The 18,209-nt window shown below is 48.8% G+C and overlaps 1 long non-coding RNA gene across 1 annotated transcript in view; it reads left to right on the plus strand.

Moving 5' to 3' along the window:
• Positions 1–3,628: 3,628 nt before the first annotated feature.
• The window catches only part of LOC146789881 (uncharacterized), a 58,088-nt gene continuing 43,507 nt past the window's right edge, over positions 3,629–18,209 (plus strand). Inside the window, exons 1-2 of the long non-coding RNA XR_014969489.1 lie at positions 3,629–3,759; positions 3,868–3,918. This is a non-coding gene — a long non-coding RNA (uncharacterized LOC146789881). The remainder of the gene's footprint in view (positions 3,760–3,867; positions 3,919–18,209) is intronic.

Genomic DNA, 18,209 nt, shown 5'->3' on the forward strand with positions numbered 1-18,209 from the left:
AGCAGATTGGGAGGGTGGTGCAGTCCAGCGACTGTCATTTTGTATTTGGCTACATTTGTAGCCCAAACATAGCCCAACATATATTTAGGGGCCAGGTTGCGCTACCAGCCACCATTTAAGGGTCAGGTGACCTGTGGCTGGTAGCAGGGAGCTTAGCATTTTCGAAATTTCTAGAGCCATTAACATTTTGTGAGGTAGTTTGGCTTAGGTTGTTGTTCCACATTTAGGTTAATTTTTGCAAGCAACTTACAAGAGAATGCTGTCCAACAATGCTTGCATGGCAGAGACAAATCAGCCACGTGAGGCCGAGAGGCTAAATCTCATGCTGGGAGAGGAGGCCGTTCCAGTCTGCCCACTCGCCGTGCATCTGCTGGTGTGGCAGCGGCTGTCATTGCATGCTCCCTGTCTAGGAAATTGTGGACAGCAGGAGCCGCAGTTGAGTAGGTGATTGCGAAAGGCCGCTCAGTGAACAGAGGAGCGCCCCCTCAGGGCCCAGGAGAAAGAGGGTGGAACCCTCTGGCGTCAGCAAGGCCATGGCCCGTATGAGAATGGAGGCCACAGGTAGGAGGGGCAGGGGTGTACTGAGGGGAGTTCTTGATGAGGCCAGCACCGTGAAGCACTTTACCGTTGGGCAGTGTTGCCAGATTTTGACAAATGGACAAAATCTCTTGAAGATATCAATTTGAGATTGGATAAATACACGAAAGAATTGCAAGAAGGTAAACTGCGGAAATATAAGAGAGATACTTTAGACTATAAATTGAATGAAGTGTACACCTGGGCGGAAGTGTATGCTCAGGGACGTTCATACTTCAAAAAATCCACCACTACCACCTCGTCTGAAGAGAGTGTAGCCACTGAGTCCGACACAACTATGTCCAGACCACCAGCGCAAAGTCATATGAAAAGTGCTGTATATCCTATGGAGAACACTGAAAGTGCATCCACATCAAGTTCTGCCCATTTTTTATCCAGGGACCCGGACCCCAGTCAACCACCAGGAACATCAAAAATCGTAAAACAAGGAGAAGTGGTCGGAAAGTCAGGACAAACACGAAGTCAAAAACAAACTTAGTTGTAAACATTTCTTCAAAGGAATTCACTTCATCACAAATTCAAGTCCTCAATAAAGGTTTGGGCTTTGTCCCTACATATGATACCAACATTCTGGAATGTGAAATAGCACTTTTTAAATTCCTGAGAGTTCTACGTTTAAGACACTTCTTCACGAATGTGTTACCACCGAAAAAAGACAATGATGCCTCAGAATTTTTAGAGTTTCGTCCCAGATCTAAATTTCTGGCTCCCATTTCCCATAAAATACTGGATTCGTTTGAGAATTTGGTCAGAAAAGACTTTCATCACTTGCATTTCAAAAGATCAAAGAAGACCAATTTATCTAAACATGAAATTCGCATGTTACGTTCCATTCAGAATGATGTTGATGTTCATGTGCAAAAAGCGGATAAAGGTGGCGCCATCGTCATAATGGATAGATCTTTTTACTTTGATTCTGTCCAAGACCATGTTGCAGATTTACAGACATACTTGCTGTTAGACGGAGATCCTATCAACGATCTGAAAACCACGCTCAAGAGCATTTTAGACCATGCCCTCTAGATGGGTTGGATTACTATTGCCACCAAACAATTCTTGACTGTGGATTATCCCCGAAAACCTCTCTTGTACATGTTGCCTAAAATTCACAAGGATTTGTACAACCCTCCCATGCGACCTATAGTTACCGGATGTGGGACTATCTTTGAGCTACTTGGTCATTATATTGATCATTTTTACAACCCTTTGTTCAAGACTAGTCTTCTTACATAAGACACCAAAGATTTTTTATGAAAATTTGAAACTTTGGTTCTCACAGAAGAGGTTTTACTGTGTACGATTGATGTCAAGTCTCTATACACTTCCATACAGCATGTTGCCGGTATGGAAGCTGTTGAGTGGGCCCTGCTGCGTCAATCCTCATTAAGAGCTGACAAAGTCTTTATACTTGAGCTCTTGCATTTCTGTTTGTATTTTTATTGGAACAACAATTTTTTTCTTCAACAACAAGGCACTTCAATGGGTTTTGCAGGGGCTCCTGCATACGCGAACACATTCATGGCTAAATTTGAGTTCGACCATATCTACAATGATGACGACTGGACTAGGAATTCCCTTCTTTATTGCAGGTATATAGATGACATTTTTATCCTTTGGACCAATACCCAGAAGCTGCTGGAGGAACAAATTCAACAACTAAACACAGTTGATGATCACATCCAATTCACATACTTAATTAGCCACACTACTATTGCATATCTAGATGTGACCCTTGCCATCAGCGAGAGGATGATTCAGACACAAGTACATAGGAAATCTACTGATGTCAATAGTGCTTTGCACTTTCAGAGTTTTCATCCCACTAACCTTAAACATAATATACCCTTTTCACAGTTCTTGCGGATCAAAAGAATCTATTCTGAACCTAACGACATGGACAACCATTTTTTACAACAACAACAATTGTATCTAAAAAGAGGATACCCACTTGAAGTGATTGAGCAAGCTAAATTACGCACTTCCAAACTCACGAGAAAGTGTTTGTTACAACCTCAACTTCACAGACAAATGTCCAGGCAAGTTTTTGTCTCAAAATTTTCCACGAGCTCAATGAAGTTAAAAAGCATCATCATCAAAAGGTGGGAAATGTTACAGAATGAACCTGACTTTAATAACATTTTTAAGGACCCTCCTTTGTTCGCATATACGCGTTCGAAAAACCTGAAAGAGCTTATCAACTCTCCTAAAAAACTACCTGGCACCGATTTCAAAGGGATGAAAAAATGTCACAACTGTGTCCAATGCAATAACGTCATCGTGGGGAATGTGTTACACCATCCCACTTCAGGAGAAACTATTAAACTTTTCCACAACTCCGATTGCAATTCCAATAAACTGATTTACTATATCAAGTGCCCATGTGGAAAGCTTTATGTGGGCAAGACTGAACGCAAGATAAAAGTTCGAATATCAATCAGAACACAAGAGTACTATAAGGACACAAAACAAAAATAGCAGCCTAGCCACCCATTGGCTGGAGGAGAGACATAGCATAGCCCAACTCCAATTCTCAGTGTTAGAAAGAGTAACACATCAGTCCGATATGGATCTAACCAGAGCTCTTCTTCAAAGAGAAACATTTTGGATCAGACGTCTTGATACTTTGATAGATCAGGGAATTAACGACAGAATTGATTATTCATGTTATTTATAATTTCGATACGATTACTGTGACTGGCATGTTTTGCTTGTTGACTGCTGATATTTCAATGTAGAATCTTGATGTGCTCATGTTTATAATATTATCTCTTTTCTGGTTTCGTTTTATTCTCTTTCTTTCCTTTTATTTGTTTTATTCACACACGTCACATTGTTGTACATGTTTTCTCTGTTGGTTAAATGAGTCTTGCTTTTTCTATCGTTTTAACAGTGTGGACATTTGTGGATCTGTGTTAACATGGCGGTTTGTATTCTTTTTAGCTTCCATAGATATGAACTGATGTTTCCGTTTTTTGTTTCTATTGTGGGTCTTCTATGTTGGAGTTTGAGTCCGTTTTCTGTTTTTCTGAGCCGACCGCGTACTTCCGCGTATCGGCGAGTTTGTATTTAATCTCGGCGGGGACGCGGTAGAGTATTCCCGAGTCTGCATCGACGCCACCGGGAGGGTTTTGGTTTTCTGAATACTTCCAGCCTTCTTATACGGTATTGTGCCAATGACATAGTGTTTAAAAGTTACGATGTTACGACTTTGTTCCTTTTCATTGTGGGATTAGAGTGACCGGTTGATTTCTGTCGATTTGTTGTTTTTAGGCGTTTTACCAGCTGCTTGGCTATCAGCATACCCCTCATTGTGATTAAAAGGTACTTATTCCTTCGTTTTGTTTCACATCACGTTGGTGTTCTTCTTTTGGGTGGCTTATGAGTTTTGAGATGTGTATTTTCATTATTACAGATGTGGCTAAGGTTCTTTGAGTTTTCAGTAAGCTTTCTTTGGTGTAAGTGTTACACTCTGGTGGAGGGTCTTTTTACTTGGTTTTATTTCATGAGTACATTCATTATTTATAATGCTTCAGTGTATTGAATTGTGATTACATGTCGCTGCTTTGACCTTGAAGATGCTTGTGTCATACCTGTTGTGCATTATTTTTCTGTTTATTTTTTTTATAATTCAAGCCCCTGAAGAAGAGCCAGTATTGGCTCGAAATGCATTGGGCAATAAGAAAATTCATGAACAAATGAGAGTTTATTTATTCGCAAAGATATTTGTCATGTGATGACGGATTTATGGACATTTTTTGAATTTATGTTTGAATACATCAATGTAAATACATTTGATCAACCTTGAGTCCGCTGTGGATTTGATGTTTTTGATAGAATTCATCAACAGCCTAATATAGTGATGTTAATAATGTTGAAACGTTTAGGTATGTTTTACCTGTAGCTACAGTGCGCAGAGGATGGGTCTCATTGACCCTATATTGCCAGATTTTGAGACCCACCCCAAGCCCAAAGCTGCTCAAGTATAAGCCCAATCCAGCCCAACGCAGACCAGTTCCAGCCCAAAAACCAGCCCAAAGTCGAAACGCGCAAATTTTGCAAAAGTAGTCTTCAGAAGACATTTTAAGAATGTATTTAAATTCTATTCAATATATAGATAGTGGGAGGAGGTTAACTGGGCACCTGTTTTAATAGATACTCATTTTCAAGACCACTCAAGGTACGATACCTGAACGAGAATTTTGCAACTATACACACGACGACAGACCGAGATTTTGGTTCTGTCAGTGGACGACTATTGAAAACTATTATAGCAATATAGGAATATCTTCACTAACACACCTTATGGGTTGGAATTATCACCACATTTGAAATAGATTAGGACAAGTGACATTAGAGCCTTGAAAAAGTTGCGGGTCAATACTCCCACTGTGGCGACAAAACACGTGTTGGCTGGCTAAGGACTTGTACGAATAAAAGAAAAAAGAGGAAAAGAATAAAATAAACAAAGAACCTCATCACTATGTTTGCTTTGTGAGTAAGTGGACTTACGTATGCTACTGCTGTCATTTGTTTAGGAAATAGAGTAACATGTGCTGGGGATTGCAATTTCCTGTCTTTATAGCTTAGCTGGGAAAGTTAACTCTGGTAAAACACCTACACAAATTTGCAGTACAAAAAACAAGGGAATTAAGTGAAGACGCCACCATCACTCACTCACTCACTATGTGCAATTTAAGTCTCAATGTATACTAAAAATAAAAACACAAGGCTAATAAACTCCCGCCTTTAAACTAGAACCCGTTTGAATAACAACCGGAGTCTCCCTCCGCATCACTGATCACTTGCAGTGCCTTTTATTTGCCCACTCCGATATCAGCTAGAGAAACTTTTAACCAGGTAACAATAGGAATTAATGCCACGGATTATCTCACACTGCGCCTGCAATGCAACTCACCTCAGTAAAAAGATGTTTATATTTCCACCATTGATCAATCTATGAAATGGATTTAAGACTTCTTAAAACAGGTATAATTACGGACCTTAGACTAGCAAAGTCTCTTAAAATATGTTCAATAACTATCAACTCGCATTTATTCATATGAAAAGTTAAAAAAAACTTAAGCCCTCACTCAAAGGCCAATAACGCTATGGAAAATGATTAAGAATAAATATTTAATCACAAATAGTAAATATATAGGCTACTGTGGTATGTTACAAATATGAAAACAAGATTTGTATCGTCTTTCAGCTCGGAAAAACATGAGAAGCAAATGAAGGGTACTTTTAAAGGGAACCATTTGTTATCACCTTCATATGCGAAACATATTGTCATAAAATGCTGAACAAACACGCACTAAACCACCTTAAACCACCTTAAAAGGAACATTGTCAGACTCCAAATGCCAATCACTGAAAACTCAAGTTTAGCCAAAGTCACTTCAAGTGAAGCTGCAATTTAGACCTTACATATTATCAGGCTAACTACCCTCCCCTCCCGGGTGTCAGTCGCACTAGTTCACATGGGGGTACAAGGGTGCACGTGCTCGCTCAAGGAGCTCTTTTGTCACCTGCCATGGTGACTACTACTACCAATGCAGAGAGCCTACTTCCTCCATACCACCTTGGCAGCCCCTACATTCCTTACCTCACACTCCATGGCTTCGCTTCAACTCTCAATATTCTATCCTACCGCTGATGCACCGCTTACTTCTGCACCTGCAGGTCCTGGATGGGTCAGTCGTCCTCCTCCAATGTGTAGCACTGCTGTATTGATGATAGCGCGCTCTGCGCGCTCATTTGCCACACTGGACCTTCTGCGCCACTGTGATAGGCGCACGACACAAACTCATCATGGTCGGCGCCGCCCACAGCCAGTAAATTGCGCACACTGGCCTAAAAACAGCCCAAAAAGTAGCCCCCGGCCAGGTATGAGTTTTTCCCGCACAATTGGGAAAAATGTCGCCCAATTGTGCAGGAAATAGCCCAATCTGGCAACACTGCCGCTGGGGCCGCACTCCCAAAGGCAGGGGCAGAGCAGACCCTCTGTGCGGAATGCACCTGTAGGGGGCTGCAAATAAAAGAGGAGCGTGGACGCGAGTGGTATCAGCCATACTGCCTGCGTTTGATGGCACGGGGAGGGGAGGCCAAATACGAGCTGATAGTTTGAGCCACTTGTGATGCATCGGCAGGGCAGGGGGGACGATCTGAGAGGAGAAGGGTGGAGGGGTAGGGGGGAGCCCCTCGCAGAGGCTCAGAGAGCGCTGCTTAGCAAGCAGTCAGGCAGATTGTTTCAGCCTGCTGAAGGCTTAGTTTTAGAGGTGGGAGGAGCACATCGCGAAGTGAACCCACAGGTGGGGACAGGGCAGACTGGGGGGTTTGGACATATTTGAACACTGGGAGGAGCGGCAGGGGAGGGAAGAGTGGGACAGGGTGGCCAAAGTGGGTGCTTACATAGGTAGGGAGGTTTCGAGAGGTGTTGGCTAAAGTTTTGAAAGTTAGGCGGTAGGCGATCTGACCACCCATCACACAAAAGGGGGAGGGGCAGAAAAGTGGGGTAGGTCCCAACCCCCCTTGTCTGGGTTGCGGGGCCATAAAAAGGTTGGCAGAAGTTGGCTGGCATTGCCAGTTGAGAAAACTTGTGCAAGGGGAGGATAGGCAATAGTTCAAGGTATAGTTTAGGACATTTTGTTACTTCCAGGTTCATACATATAGTCATAGGACATAGGGGCAATAAAACGTTAGAAATGTTGAAATGTAGTACAGTTAAATGAGTTAGTTGCAGGGTGGGTATGTTGGGGAGGACCATAGGGGTTGGGGTCGGGAAGGGGCTTGTTCACTGGATGTATGCAAGGTTTTAATTTTGGAAGGTGATTTTGCCAGGAAAATTTGTGATCAATAAAGCAGCCTTTTTCGCAGACAAAAGTGGTAAGTTTTCTGTATGGCACCCCTCCCACCCAAGGAGGGTTTGGGGAGCAGCTGACCAGGGTGAAGTCTGCCCCATGGGGTGATTGGGAGGGTTGTGCAGTCGACAGACTGCCATTTTGTATTTGCCTACATTTGTATCCCAATCATAGCCCAACATATATTTAGAGGGTCAAGTTGGGCTACCGGCCATCCTTTTAAGTTCAGGCGACCTAGTGACTGGTAGCAGGGAGCTTAGCATGTGCAAAATATCACCTTCCACTCATCTCTATAGCCGGGATTCTTGGGGTACAATTTGGGGGTCTGGAGATAGCAGATCTGTTGTTGAGAGAGGTGCACAGGGGCATGGTTGTGTCCGTTGTCGCTTGGAAAAGATGCTCCGTGGGCTTGAAAAGTTTGGCAGGAGTTGGTTGGCGCTGCCAGCTGGGAAACCATGTTGAAGGGGAGAGTAGGCAGGTAGTTCAAAGTTCATGTGAAGACATTTGGCTACTTAGAGGTTCATGTGAGAAGTTGGCCTGATATATGCTGTCCACTAGTTCTAGTGGGCACCTTGCATCAGTCCAAACAACCCCTTATGGTGATTGGTTAAAGACAACCTTTATTGAAAGCTATCCTAGTGGTAGCTATGGAGAGCAGCCTTCAGGCTAAGTCTTGAAGCAGCTTCTTTTACCAGTCTATAATCTCTTGAATGATCAAATGAAAGGACAACCACACCAGGTATATATCCAAAATATATGTATTTAAGATAAAGCACACCCCTCTAGTCTCTTTATGAGACTGGAGTTCGAAGTACTTAATTTACAAGTTAGCAATCAACAGTAATAGCACAAATACACGTTTGGGCCCTAGGGGCGTACCAAACCATATACCAAAAAAGTGGTATAAGAACCATGACTGAACTAGACACAAGGCCTAGAGCCTGTAGAATCGCTGGGACCCCAAGGAGCCATCCAAGGTAGGGACACAGGGGACCCACGGGGACTGTATGCAGTGTGTAAACACAACCGCGGGTTCCCGTTAGCTTCTATGGGCAATGTCGCGGTTCGAAATTTAAAGATTAGGGACACTTAGAATTGAGTCAGGACCAAACCCTTTTGGACTTAAGAAGTTCTAGGGCTAGCACCCACGGGAGCACCGGAGTTCTCGAGTTACCTCACCCAGGGAAGCCGGGTGCATAGGTGTCTTTTGGTGTCGGGTCGCGTCGTCGTTTACAATGGAAGCTGGCGAAGAACTGCTGCTGCTGTGAAGAGGAGAAGTGTCCGAAGAGATCCAAGCCTGGATCTAGGGTGGAAGAAACCTGAAAGCAGAGGGAACAGAGTCTGGGTCACTTGCCAGTGACCTAGGGCAGGATGGACCAATGCCCACAGATGTCGGGTGCTTCAGGTGAGTTGACGGGTGTTTTGGCTCTTCAGCCACGAGGTCCAGGAGGCGTCGACGAAGTCCACAAGCCGAATTCGAGCTGTCCCACGAAGTCTGTCAAGTGCTGCAGTGTCGGCAACTAGATTGGACCCAACAAGCCTTGGCAACGGCAAGTCTCGTGGAAAGAGAAGGACGTCGGTGCAGACCAGCAAGGTCTGAGAGACTCACCCAGCGAGGGTAAGTCAGGGCACGTCTGGACCAACCAGGGAAGACCAAGTAGAAGAGGAGTGACCTTCGTGGGGACCCACTAGCCAACAGGCTAGCGATCGCGAAGGAGCCTCGAGCGGTCGCACTGGAACCCGGCCCACAGGTCACTCGTGGACTGGAGGCCAGAGATCTTCGGTGCAGTCTGTGCTCAAGGCTGGGGCTACTCAGAGCCCAAAGCAGAACTTCAAGGATGAACAGGAAGTCGATGTACCAGCAATAGTACGCGGTACCCAGGGGTCACGGTTCCTCATCACCCACGATAGCCACGGGCCTCAGCTTTGCTGTGGACTCAGGGAAGCCTCTGGGAAGTCAGGAAATCCACCTCTGGTGATGCAGAGACTTCGACGTCCAGCGGGAGCTTCGGAATTGCAGACCGGACAGTTGCTTCTTTGGTGCCTGCCAAGCAGGGGAGTCACTCCTTGACTCCAAGGGAGATTTCTTCCGTCTTCTAGTCGAAATAGAAAGTCGAAGGTCCAGGATATATGTTGCAGAGTTTCGTTCAGGGTAATCTAAAGTCGCAAGGACTGGGTTCCCATACTTATACTAAGTTTGGGGGTTTGACATACTCTAGGGACCCACCTATGGGAGGGTTTGGTAAGAGGGGTGGTTACACCCATTTCCTTTGTCCAGTTTCGTGCCAGAGCAAGGGCATGTAGCCCCTGCAACCGGTTTGAACCGGACTATGCACAGGGACACCCAAGTGTGCCCCCAGTGCAGGACTTCAAAGCACCAGAGAGTGCTCCCGCCCAGCCCCAATACACATCTGCCTGTCTGGGGAGGTGGTTACATCTCCCTGGGACAGGAAACTTATTGTCCAGGCCTCCACTGCCGGAGTTTCGGTCAGCAGCAGGAGGCCAGACCCGTGTCTGTGGCAGAGGCATCTATTTTGTGATGCCAGGGCTGTAGAAAGTCCTACCGGGTTAGACCAGTGTGAATATGTCTCTCCCTCTAGAAGGGTGGAATGCTACCCCCGCCGCCAGAACTGGCAGGGGGGGGGGGTAGTATTCCAAAGCGTTTGACACCAAACACAACATGTTTCCGTGCAGCCATCCCAAAGTTAGCATTTACCGCGAGGTTATAATGCACTTACCTTCTACCTCGCCTACCCATGCTGAATCCAGCTGGTCCTTACGCACACCCAACGGCACCGGAATGTAAGGGGCACCCAGAGCTGACCTCGAAAGCAGGATCGAAGGTTCACAGCGGAAGACAACAAACTTTTATTGCTGATGAGCGGCACCGAGAGTAAGATGGCGCCTATCCCCCCCTCGAACCCCCGCCTAACCAATTGATCCTGTCGCAGACCCTGGGGACCCCAGAGGCGGACCCTCAACACCCCGAAGACCCTCCAGGCAGGGAGTAGTGGAGGGAGACGACGGGAGCAGAGTCACAGACCCAGAAGTGAAGCTCCACAATGCCAGGGACTGAGGGTGCGAACTTATGTGACCGATCCCCACCGCCCGCAACATAAGAGCCACGCAACACACCGACAGCTGAAGCTCCCAACTGTGTCCTGCAGGAGCCAAAGGCTGGCCCAGAGACACTGGTGGCAGCCTGGCGGGCAGTGGTCGCCAAGGCGTGCCGGCGGAGTTGGCCTCGTGGGTCGCCCCGGAGGCCGGATCTGGCGGAGCACTTCTGCGGCCCGCGTCCTGCGACATCGCAAACGAAGCACATGGGCAGGTAAGGCCTAGTGGGTTCCCCGCTTCAGTCCAGGGGGCGGAGGGGGCCTTGCCTGTGCCTGGGTTCTCGCCGAAAGCAACGGCCTGCCTGAACCTAAGATGGCACCTCTACACTGCTGCTGATCCCGTGCAGCGAAGCGATATACTGTTCCCCAGTGTTAGTGGCATGGACTATTCCCACGTACTTGCCACCTGGAAGAACCAGTTACATACTTGTGGCAGAGGGCCAGAGGGGCCCACATCACCGTACAGATTCCACTAAATGCTGCAGAAGGAACATGCCTTACCCCAACATGGTGTCCGCCGGCTTGTGCGATCTCTGAACATGGCCGATGCACCCACCAAGTGACGCCCCATAGAAGGGACAACCTGAACACGGCGGCACCCCCGCGAGCCTACGCTGGGCCGGATTGAGGGTCCCCCCGCTTCAACATAAGGTGCTCGCCGGCAGCGATAGCACAGCAGCATAGCAAGTGCAGGGAGCGTGGCTGCTGCTGGGGGTGGCCGCCTAGAGTGAGGGCAGCCCAGCTAGGCTGGATGCGACTTGCCCAATGTGCCTCTCCAGCCCTACAGATCCTGCGGAACTGAGAATACCCCCTCCCGGGACTCCGATACTGGGTCCCCTTCACCTCATCCCACCTATATGGGACACAAGAGACATTGACTGTACCAGAGCATACTTGGCCAAGCAGCGCGGAGACACGCCACCCACAGAGACAGCAGCGCTAGCCTAGCACCACCACCTGCAACACGTGCAGCACTGCAGCTGACACAATGGGGAAGCCCAAGGCAGCGGCGGCGACGCAGGGGGCCACCTCGGACGCTTCCACCAGCAGTCAGCCTGCCTCCTCAAAAGACACTGCAGCAGCGACAAATCACTCCCTCTCAGAAAAGCTGGACAGAGTGCTGGCAGCAATCGAACACTCTAGGGTGTCCATGGAGCAGCAGTTGGGCACCCTGACTACGGACATCAGCCTCCTCCGCGATGACCACCGCAAACTGGCTGAAAAGGTCTCAGACACTGAGAAAATAGTTTCCTCCATGCAGCCTTCAGTGCAGACACACCAGAAATCGCTACAAACCCTACTCAGCCGCGTGTCCACCATGGAAGAGCGCACTGACGACCTGGAGGGACGGTCGAGACGCTGTAACGTACGAGTTCTTGGCCTGCCCAAAGGAATTGAAGGTACTGACCCAGTGGGATGCATGGAGGCCTGGACAAAATCCTTCACCCCTGATGCAGACCGGACAGCGTTCTTCTCCATAGAAAAGGCTCACCGCGTCCCAGCGCGTCGACCCCTACCAGGGGCCCCGCTTTCTCCAATGCTGGCGAAATTTCTTCATTTCCGAGACCGGGACGAAGTCCTGAGAGCAGCCCGTCGGGCTGGTCCCCTCCCAGTTGAGAACAAAGTCATAATGCTCTTCCCTGACTACTCCCGGGCCGTCCAAAGACAGAGGTCATCCTTCCTGGAGGTGAAACGACGCCTGCGGGCATAAAATATACAGTACTCCCTGCTGTTACCAGCCCGCCTTAAAATCATACACGATGGCACCACTAACTTCTTTACATCCGCAGAGGAGGCACACGACTGGGCAGCCCAGAACTGTAACACAGGCCACAACGCTATGGGCACCCGAGATCAACACACGAGGACCTCAGGCACCAGAAGACGCCACTCGCAACGCCGCAACGGGCAAGGAGAGGCCAAGATGCTCTCGCACTCTCTGGGATCGCCAGATTTGGAACAAATTCTTCAGCAGCGATGCAGAGGTTTAAAAGCGGCAGCGGGCCTCCGGCCTACCTCCCCCACAACGGACATTGAGTGAGCTCCACACCTCTTTTCCTCAGAGGGGGAGGAGGACAGCGAGGAGACACAATCCGGTGTGGACTCGGTGGCCCTTCCATTGGCTACCCCGCAGACTGCGGCTGATCTGATTTAACTGGGCCTATGGCATACTTTAGGGGTAAAGGGGGGGGGGCTGCTTCCTCCGGCTAGCGGAACACAAAGCTGCTATCAGACAAGAGACCACACGAATTACTGATACCATTTAACCCTCACAGATCAACATAAGCCAGCTTGCGACCATCGGTAGCATACATAGCCCACACAATGAGTTACCTCGCGGGCATGCGACGCACCCCCACAGAATGTTCATGCTCTCAAAACACGCAAGAGCTAGTTTGGACGTATCGCCGTTGACGATAGGTCCCCAGAGTTGGGGCTGGTTCCCCACTCTAGTTATCCCCTTCACCGCACCCATCTACACTACACTGTGTCGCTACCTCCGCGCCTCCGAAAGGTAGCACTGACATCCAGGCAGTGCAGGCACCCGGGGGGAGCGCAGAGACTCGAGGCTTACAGGAGAGTCCGAACACCCTTTCCTTCCCCTTTGCCCCACATGCATAACAATGGTACATAAAGGCACCACCACTATCCTCACACTGCGATACTCAGTGTACGCTTACATCAAGCGCCACTACGCACAGATCGCATTCCTGCAGGAGACGCACCTCACCACAGGGGAAGTAACTAAACTGCGCAAGGGATGGTGGGGCATCTTCTGTGCCACTACATATTCAGCCTATGCCCGTGGTACCCTTATATGGGTGCGGCCTGGTGTCCCATTTCAAGAGCAGTCCAGAACCATAGACCCAGATGGATGCTATGCCCTACTGCAGTGTCTCCTAGAGGGCCAGCCCGTGCTGTTGGGGAGTATATATGCGCCCAACGAGGACCAAAGCAAATTTTGAGACATGCTCTCTCTGCCATTGAGCTCACATACACAAATCCCCTGGATACTGGGAGGGGATTATATCTGCGTACAAAACACAACACTGGATAGATCCTATCCCCCACCCAGCATCCCCCATTATAGCGCCGGCAAAACGATTTGCAGCATGGGCAGCAAACTGGTCCCTAATGGATGCTTGGCACTCAAGGAACCCCACCACTAGGCTCTACTCATTTCACTCGGTGCCACATGATCTCAGGGTACGCTTGGACAGTTTCCTCTGCTCTCCTTCTGTCTTGCCTACCATTTCTGACTCGGACTACCTAGGCTGGGTCCTATCGGACCACGACGCCCACACAATGACACTTCAGTGGCGCACACCCCGACCCTCTGTCCCCATGTGGCGCCTCCCCAGGGACTGTCTGGATGACCCAGTTTTTAAGCAGGCTCAGGCGGAGCACATAGGAAACTACTTCCAGGAGAACGCTGGTACAGCCACCACACGCACAGGGGAATGGGATGCCTTTAAAGTTGTCATACGGGGCACATGCATTCAACACATCACAGGGGTCTGTCAAGTCCTTGAACACGACATCCAAACTACAGAGCAAACAGTGGCCGTACTCACGCGGGAAACAAACCCAGACAAGGCCACGCCGGCTCAAATCGCTGACGCCAAGACCACATATGCGGAGGCGCTAGCAAGCCTATGCAAATATAATTTTGCGGCGTACGCTGCCCGGGTGCACAAAGAGGGAGACAGAGCGGGTGCACTGCTGGCTTGGCTAGTAAAACAAGACTCGACCCTCCCGCCAATCACGACCATCCGCAGTGGCCCAGACACTTTCCTCCACTCGCAGGTCTCCATTCTGGAAGCCTTCAGGAGGCATTATACACAATTATACACAAGCCCCGCTCAAGTGCATGTGGAAGTCCTTACTCAATTCCTGAGTCAACACCGGCTGCCTAGTATAGATTGCAGCGCCCAACGGGACCTAGACGAGCCCATAGGGGCGACTGACATCAGGCAGGCGATGCAGGCGTTGGCCACCTGTAAGGCCCCCGGATTGGATGGCCTCCCACTGGAGTTTTATCACACCTTTGCGCCAACTGGTACCCCAATTGGTGACTCAATTTCATGCGCCCCTCGATGACGGCGCCCTACCACAGTCCATGTGTGAGTCAGTTATAGTATCTCTCGTCAAACCGGATAGGGATCCCCACTAACTGGGCTCATATCGGCCCATAGCCCTATTGCCCGCGGACTATAAAATCTATGGGAAGATTCTGGCGGATAGATATGCCACGGTTCTCCCAAAATTGATCCACCCGGATCAGAATGGGTTCGTGCCAGGCAGGAACACCTCCTATAATATATGGCGACTGTTCCATTTCCAGGATCAGATACGAGATCGCTTTCCCCGAGCGGCGTGTTTGGTCTTGGACCTGGAGAAAGCATTTGACACCCTCTCATGGCCGTATTTATTTCAGGTCCTGCGGTGCATGGGAGTGGGGCCTCGCCTTCGGGCATACACCAAGCTAATATACTCCACGCCCACCTCCAGAGCGCAGTTGGGGCCCCTCATATCAGCCCCATTCCCGGTACGTCGAGGCACTCGGCAGGGATACCCACTCTCCCTCTACTCTTCGCCATGGCGATGGAACCTCTGGCGATCCACCTTCGCAATGCAGGCGAGAGCTGGGGCATCCCAATTGCTGACTCCACTCATGTGGTATCGATGTACGCAGATGACGTGCTCATCTATATACGTGATATTGCGGCAGACCTCTCCCCTATATTACGCATACTGCAAGACTTTGAGGAGGTAGCGGGGCTCAAAGTAAATTGGTCCAAATCGACTATATATTCCCCGGTTGCAAGCCGTACCCCAATGCCCAATAAGACTGGGTAACGTCAACATCTCCTGGAGCCCCCAGGCGGTCCGATACCTGGGAGTCCGGCTATAGCACACACCTCAGGACATCTACAAGGGCAATTACCGCAGAGCGATGGCTGGCATCAGATCCTCCATACACTTTTGGAAAGATCTCCCATTGGCTGTCACAGGGAAAATAGCAGTCGCTAAGATGATCCTCGTTCCGCGGCGATTATATTACTTCTCTAATCTTCCGGTGGTCCCCCCACGTTCCTTTTTTAGAGAGCTTGACACCCTCCTCGGGACCCTTATATGGGGATCCGGACACAGGAGTATTGCCCTTGCCAAGCTGCAGCTGCCCCTCGATCAGGGGGGACTAGCTCCACCATCCTTTGAGGCATACTTTCTAGCCGCCCAGCTGCAATGGGTGTTGCGTTGGACAGCGGGCCGGGCACAGGGGGAACTGTTCACAACAGCCGGGCAAATTCAGACCCCAATCATCAACCGACTGCTACTGCCAGGGGCGACGTCACCCCGGACCAAGTCACTCCAGGTGATGACGGCACACGCCTGTCTGATGTGCATCCACAGAATGGACCGCGCAACACCCATGTACTCCCCTCTCCTGCCGCTGGTGGGGTTTCCCCAAGGGTCGGGCGCACTACACAGAGCGGATACTCCACACATGGACAGAACATTCACTGAGAGACGTGGGCACACTCTACCTCGACGGACAACTACAGACCTTCGAGACGCTCATGGAAGAATTCGACCTCCCTAGAGGACAATTCCTTTTATATAGATAGCTAATAGAAGACTGCCGTAAAATGTGGCAAACAATAGATACTGAACCTCCCACACACCCGGTAATTCATGTGTTACTGCAGATGGGCCCAGGGTGCCATTTAGTCACTTGGATATATAAAGCCATACGGACCCTTAACCAGCCCACCCTTGCACCCCTCCGGGAGAAATGGGAAACAGACTTCCGCAGGCCGCTTCACGATAAGGAATGGGCTCGTGCCTTGGAATTTCCCAAAAAAGTGTCCCATAACTATTGTTTTAAAAACATACAGCTGCACATTCAGCACCGGGTATACCTTACTCCCGGAAAACTACTGAAGTACTTCCCCGATAGCTCCTTCACCTGTCCCAGATGCCCAGAGTCCAATGCCTCATTCCAGCACATGCTTTGGGATTGTCCAACGCTCCGCAGCTACTGGGACACAGTTCATACCACTCTCAAGACAGTCACGGGAATCCCGGACCTACACACAAATAGGAGGCTAGTGCTCTTGGAATCTGCAAACGCCGCAAAAACATGAAGTTGGAAACGCGCTTTGCGTCCTTGGTGCTCCTACTAGCTAAACGATGCTTAACTATGCATTGGAAAGCACCGGGGGGGGGTCCCCCTCTAGCGGCATGGGTGGGAGCAGTCAAGAAATGGAGCACAGCAAAGGAGGAAGTGCTCCGTACAGAGGAGGATAAGGGAACCCGTAAGCATCCAATTTCCATGCCATGGGCCATGATACTCCATTCCTTTATACAGGAAACACTAACAACGCCGGGGTCTCAAACTACCAGTTCTCCTATGGCACACACGACCCCTGTGGCAACTCAAGGTGACTCTCGAAGGGGCCAGATGCCTGGCGAGTCACAACTGGCAACCACGAGCAGGTCATAGATACACTACCGCGTGTGCAATCCCAAAACTCCCCCCCACCTCACCTGCGCATGCCTAAATAGCCACCATACCATACTGCAAAACTCAGGTGGCTACCACTGAATGGAGCAATATACGTAAGCTTTCCTGTTTTCAGTTTCTATTTTTGGTAAATTCTGGTGGGGTTTTTCAGTTTTTTCAATACCTTAAAAAACAGTGGTTATCAGTGGATACACATTTTCACGCCATTAAAAATAACAAAGTGTTTTTCCGGTGTTTATGGAATGATTGGCTTTTAATTATTGCTTGCTTTCTGAACTGATAGTACATGTGCATAGATAGCGTTGTGTGCTGGGTATATGAGGTCCAAATTCATTTTTACAAATCAAACTTATTTTAGTACACCATTGTTGGAAATGGCCCTTTTTGCAGGGTTATCCCCAAACTTTTTGCTTCTTCCTCCTTTGTTTTTCCTGACCTGTGGTTGTTGGCTATAGGACTCTGGGCACTTTACCACTGCGGATCAGTGCTAAAGTGCATATGCTCTCTGTGGAAATTGTTATTGCGATTGGTTATCCATTATTGGCATATTTGTATTACCAGTAGGTCCCTAGTAAAGTGCACTAAGTGTGCCAGGGCTGGTAACTCAAATGCTACTAGTGGGCTTGCAGCACTGATTGTGCCACCCACATGAGTAGCGTTGAAAAGGAGGTCTCGGGCCTGCCACTGCAGTGCCTGTGAGCAGTTTAACTGCCATGTTGACCTGGCCATTGTACCCACTGGCCAGCCTCACCCTTCCCTTAACTTACACATTGGACCCCCCTATGGTAGGCAGAGGGTACCACCTGGGCAGGGTGCAGTGTATGTGAGAGGTAGGACATGTACTAGTGTGGGTAACATGTCCTGATAGTGAACTACTGCCAATTTCTTTTTTCACTATTGAAAAGCTATCTTGCTCATAGGACAGAATGGGGAATGCTGTGTAACATGTTTACCTGCATATCTTCCCATAGGAGCAAGATGGAGTCTGGTATCCCTGAACTCAGAATTTAATAACACATCTTTTAGTAAAGATGTTTTTTGAATGCTGTGTTTGAAAATGGCACTTTTAGAAAGTGGCTGTTTTCTTTTTTAACCTTTCTGTGTGCCTCT

This window comes from Triturus cristatus, chromosome 10 (assembly GCF_964204655.1).
Source record: "Triturus cristatus chromosome 10, aTriCri1.1, whole genome shotgun sequence".
Taxonomy (NCBI): domain Eukaryota; kingdom Metazoa; phylum Chordata; class Amphibia; order Caudata; family Salamandridae; genus Triturus; species Triturus cristatus.